General features: G+C 36.6%; 1 protein-coding gene across 10 annotated transcripts in view; it reads right to left on the reverse strand.

Annotated features, from left to right (window-relative positions):
• LOC123540335 (zinc finger protein 490-like) overlaps positions 1-6,000 on the reverse strand; it is a 126,430-nt gene extending 120,430 nt beyond the window's left edge. For all 10 annotated transcript variants that reach the window (XR_006684156.2, XM_045325280.2, XM_045325277.2 and 7 more), the window contains exon 1: positions 5,871-6,000. The gene's annotated coding sequence lies outside the window, so the exon portion shown is untranslated. The remainder of the gene's footprint in view (positions 1-5,870) is intronic.

Here is a 6,000-nt window from a genome sequence, read left to right on the forward strand (position 1 = left end):
GGGTTTAGGAGATATAGAGCGGACACCAAATGGAAGGCTCAAACCTTTGACCCCAAGTTGTGACCTTGACCTTGAGCCAGCATGACTGACTCATGGGTTCTGCACATCGTCTTGATGAGGTGATCATTTGACCCAAGTTTTATAAAATTCCTTCAAGGGGTTTAAGAGATATAGAGCGGACACGAAATGGAAGGCTCAAACCTTCGACCTTCAGTTGTGACCTTGACCTTGAGCCGGCATGGCTGACTCATGGGTTCTGCACATCGTCTTGATGAGGTGATCATTTGACCCAAGTTTTATAAAATTCCTTTAAGGGGTTTAGGAGATATAGAGCGGACACAAAATGGCAGGCTCAAACCTTTGACCTTGAGTTGTGACCTTGACCTTGAACCGACAAGGCTGACTCATGGGTTCTGCACATCGTCTTGATGAGGTGATCGTTTGACCCAAGTTTCATGAAAATCCTTCAAGGGGTTTAGGAGATATGGACCGGACACGATTTTGTTACGGACGGAAAGACGGACGCAGACCATTCCTATAATCCCTCCGCCACGGCGGGGGATTAAAAAGATAATTGCTTATTAGGCACAGTGCAGTGTATGTTGTCATATAGTTGTACCCCTAAGTTTCAGGCTGGGTCCATAAACAGCCAAGATGCTTGATAGCTGCTGAGTGTAAAATCATATATCCATGGGTTTAAGATCTGACAGTGTTGTTCAAATGTGGGGAATATTAGATTCTTCCATCTGTTGTTTTAACAGAAGGTATTAATTTCAGTCAGTGTTTAACATATGACTTCTATGTCTCAAATCATTTAGTATGTGAGAATATATGCAGTTTTTATGTATAGTACAGTCCTTTCAAGAAAAATGTTACAGCTAACTGCCCAGCTGTATATTAATGTAATTTCACAGAAATACCAAGACAATTTTTTTTCTCAAGCTGCTATGACAAGCCCCAAGGCTCATTTTTAATCAAATATAACCAAGGTCACAGGTATATTTGCAGGAAAAAGCATCAAAAGTGGGAAAGAAGATTATAACATGCAGCCCGTGTGATGTTATGTAGAATTTACCCATATTCCTTTCAAAGGTCCGTTTCCTACGGAGAAAAAAAATTCTGATTCTAATTTTTAATTTTTTTTTTTTTCCCTCCTCCTACGACCATGTGTCATCCTGGCGGTTCGTAAACCAAAAAATAAAACAAGAGGGCCATGATGGCCCTATATCGCTCACCTGTTATCATTGCACTTGAGGACCAGAAGGTCCTCAGAAAAAATATCTAAGTCCACAAAGGACAGGAACAACAAAGAGAAGAAATTTAACCAAAAAGAAAAAAATTTCTTACAAGGTACAGATATGTCAAAATACACCTAAAAATTGGAGGTACCATCCATGTTGTACCACAGAAAAGTGGTCTCGGTTTTTCCCTACGGCCAATAATAAAAAAGTTACTAAAAATAAGCTATTTATAGTAACGTAAAAGGGAAGTAATTAAAAAAAAAAAATTATTGTAAGTGAACAAAAGAAGGATCTGCCAAATAAATCTGTTGACATAAATGAAATTTCAGATCAGTATCTTCATTAGTTACGGAGATATACCCATTTTAATTTGAAATAAAGGGAGGTAATTTGACATAAAATCAGTCCATAGTTATCTACCCTGATTGGCTCAGTCCGACTAATGACAATAATGAAATTTCAAATAAGTCCTATAAGTACTTACTGATATAAATCCATTCTGAATACAATCAGGGGAGGTAATCAGATATAAAATAACTCTGGAACCTACGACTGGATCTGATTTGTCATGGAATCCAAGATTTATTGTTGTTGAAGATATTTTGGAAGTTTGTATCAAATAAAACCATAAATGAAGTATCTATATGGCTGCAAAAGCCAAAATAGCCAATTTTTGGACCGTTAAGGGGCCATAACTCTGGAACCAATGAAGGAATCTGGCCAGTTCAAGAAAGGAACCAAGATCTTGTGGTAATACAAGTTGTGTGCAAGTTTGGTTAAAATCAAATCATAAATGAAGCTGCTATTGTGCAGACAAGGTCAAAATAGCTAATTTTGGCCCTTTCAGGGGCCATAACTCTGGAACCCATTAAGGGATCTGGCCGGTTTAAAAAAGGAACCGAGATCTTATGGTGACACAAGTTTTGTGCAAGTTTGATTAAATTCAAATCATAAATGAAGCTGCTATTGTGCAGACAAGATCAAAATAGCTAATTCTGGCCCTTTCAGGGGCCATAACTCTGGAACCCATAATGGAATTTCACCAGTTCAAGAAAGGAACCAAGATCTTATAGTGATACAAGTTGTGTGCAAGTTTGGTTAAAATAAAATCATAAATGAAGCTGCTATTGTGCAGACAAGGTTAAAATAGCTAATTTTGGCCCTTTCAGGGGCCATAACTCTGGAACCCATAATGGGATCTGGCTGGTTCAAGAAAGGAACCAAGATCTTATGGTGACACAAGTTTTGTGTAAGTTTGATTAAATTCAAATCATAAATGAAGCTGCTATTGTGCAGACAAGGTCAAAATAGCTAATTTTGGCCCTTTCAGGGGCCATAACTCTGGAACCCATAATGGGATCTAGCCAGTTCAAGAAAGGAACCGAGATCTCATGGTGATACAAGTTGTGTGCAAGTTTGGTTAAAATAAAATCATAAATGAAACCACTATCGTGCAGACACGAAATTGTTGACGGACGCACGCACCGACGGACTGACGACGGACGAAGGGCGATCACAAAAGCTCACCTTGTCACTATGTGACAGGTGAGCTAAAAATAATGGCCTTAGCGTTCATAATTAATCCATTTTATTTTGAAATAATTATATTCAAAATTAATGAATGAATTGCTTTTTTTTAAGCTTTCCATTTTTCAAAATATATATATAAATTTGTGTTTTAATAATTAAAGTTTAGGCCGTTAGAAAAAGCATCACTTATTACAACATAGCATATGGACGTTCGGCGATCAATGTTTTATCATTTCTAAAAATAGAATATCAACGGATTTGTAAACAAACATGATCTCTTGAATTTAATCGACTGAAAAATCAGATAAGTATTGATATTTTAAGTAAATAACATTTAAAACTATATAACAAACTTCAGGAAAGTTGGAAAAAATGGCCGGACATTTGGTCCAGCAGTGAATAAAATCTGCCGGACCGAAAAAATAAAAATGCCGGACCGAAGGAAATGTCAGTGTACCGCATATGTTACTTTTCTCCATCATATACAAGCCAGGGGTGATATTTAGTCTATTTCTCGTTAAATGTTCGGTCAACCCTCTTATTTTCGTACATTTGTTTCCTTTCACTACGATTGTTGGGCGTTAATTTACGTTTCTTTCCCGGTTCTTCCCTGGCATATGTTAGTGATGCCATTTTGATATGTTGTCCGAGATGTTGCAGTTCTCGGGGTACGATAAATGCCGGTCAGTCGGACCGCATCTGGATTAAGAAACTGTGGACCGCATCAAAATTTTCCGGTCATGTCCGTCGGACCGACGACTTTCCTGAAGTCTGATATAAATTCATTACTTATTCATTAAGAAACCAATTACCGGACGACTAGAAAATCCCCTGAGGATTTGCTAGCCGTCCGGTAACCGGACTAGAATGCAGGCTAGGCGTTCCATGAAATGTTTGCACCGGTCATTCTGAATCGAAAATTGCTTCACCGTTTTTATGCTTAAGGTGTCGAATATACCCGAAGTTACTCTATTACTTTATGTAACTATGTGGTACAAGCTTGTGCAGTTATTTTCCAGGATCGCAGCTGTGGTGGCTTAGGGGGTGGGATAGGATCCAGGCCACACCCCGAGTGCCTGTGTTTAAGAATAGTAAGTCGCTGTAACAGAAGTTATAAAGGTAAAAGGTAAAGGTAAATTTTATTTACCGTCGCTTTGTGAAACAATTACCACTTAACAATTATGATCGAGACATGTGCTCAGTTTGTTTAAAAAAAAACAAAAAACGAAAATATATTGACTAAGGGTTGTCTAGTCAAGCTTACTGTCGCTGAGTGGCTGCTTTTTAACAGGCTGGTAACATTGCCCAATCGGGCTTTCGACATAAAAACTAATATTTCTTGAAAAATAATGAAAATATTTCTTTCAAACTTGGCCCATTTATTAAGCATAACATATTAAGATAGAAATATCTTTGTTGCCTTCAGTTTTGTTAGAATTACTTCCCTTTTTCAGATTTTAATGATGCATAATTTTTGAAGTCCAAAACAAGTATGTTTTAATGCAATGTTTAAAACAGAAAAGGGTTCAATGGCTTTGCTCCAAACTTGTGCGCCAATACCTTTATTCTATATATTTAGGGTTAATACTTTGTTTCTAGTGCAGATGTATGAACAATTTTTTTACAACTAACATTTTTCTATAATGTTATAAGTGAAAGCACAATAAAATGTATACATTCATGTACTAGCGCAATAATTTAGAGCATTTGAAAGCTATTGAACCCTTTTTTTTTTTTAAACTTTTTGGACTTCAAAAATTATGTGTCATAAAAATCTGAAAAGGGGAAATAATTCTACCAAAACTGAAGGCAACCAAGTTATTATTATTTCAATTTGTATCATTTTTAATGCTTAATAAATGGACCAAGTCTGAAGAAAATATCTTCATTATTTTTCAAGAAATATTAGTTTTTATGTCGAAAGCCCGATCGGGCAATGCAAAGAGTTATAAAAATAAATAGATCGGCAACTTGAAAGGCAGATAGAGCAAATCTCGCCCACATCCCGCGGCTGCAAACGAGATCTCGTTACAGGAAGTTCTCTACGCGCCATTTTGTATGCGAAAGATATGACACTGTCAGTTATTATCACCGTATGACCACGCTTTTTTTGAAAGTAAGAAACGTGTATTTTGTGCTTAAGATTATTTCATATTAAACAAATGTTGTTTTAGAAGCTAACATGTATTTAAAATGTAGTTTTAAAGGTACAAATTGCAACTCCATTCTCGCTTCACTAAGATAACGCCGAATCCCGCTCGTACGCGAGATTACAGCCAGTTGCCATTCTGTGTATTTTATACTTCTTTGGGCAATATTACCAGCCTGTTTAATTTCTGACTTTTGCAGCCACCGTTACAGTTTGACCGTCACAATATAAAACAAACTGTATACGTCGGATTAGTTTGACTAAGGGTTGTCAGGGGCGGACTGGGAGAGGTGCTGACCCCAAAGTGTCTGTGTACCTATGTCATGTAATGTTGTATAATCAGGTCTAGGAAAGTGGAATATTTACAGATTATCTGTAAATTTACAGATAATCTATAAATTTACAGAATTTTCAATCTGTAAATTTACGGATTGTGTGTATGAAAACTGATGAAATTACATTTATACTCAAAACCGCAGCTTGGATATAATTGGTTTATTTACAGCATGCATAAATTAAGGTCATTTGTGAGTTTCAGTCATTTTAGTTGACTTTGAGTTTTTGGCATTTTAAGAAAAATCAAAGTCAACAGAAATGACTGAAAGTTACAATCGACCTTTATTTATACATACCATAAGTAAGTCAACTAATTTCAAGCTGCGATTTTGTGTCAAAATATAATTTTAGCAGTTTTCAAACACTTGATCTGTAAATTTACAGATTGAAAAATCTGTAAATTTATAGATTATCTGTAAATTTACAGATAATCTGTAAATACTCCACTTTCCTAGACCTGATAATTTGTGGTCACCAAACCACATGCACCAGTTTCATAGATCCTGGGATATTCTACACCGTCAGCTAAGTAGTCATCAGTTTAGTGCGACCCGTAACAATCATTGATAGATCTAATATCAGGCCGAATTCGTTGATGTCAACGGGAGCCTTACCGTCAAAAATTTATTCACTTCTTTTAATATTTTTTTTCGATTTTTGTAACTGACGCCATACTTGTTGTTGTTGTTGACTTCATCAATGCGCGCGCCGGCTGCTGCTGGGGGCCCAGCGAGGGGAATTATT

Source organism: Mercenaria mercenaria, chromosome 16 (assembly GCF_021730395.1).
Source record: "Mercenaria mercenaria strain notata chromosome 16, MADL_Memer_1, whole genome shotgun sequence".
Taxonomy (NCBI): Eukaryota; Metazoa; Mollusca; class Bivalvia; order Venerida; family Veneridae; genus Mercenaria; species Mercenaria mercenaria.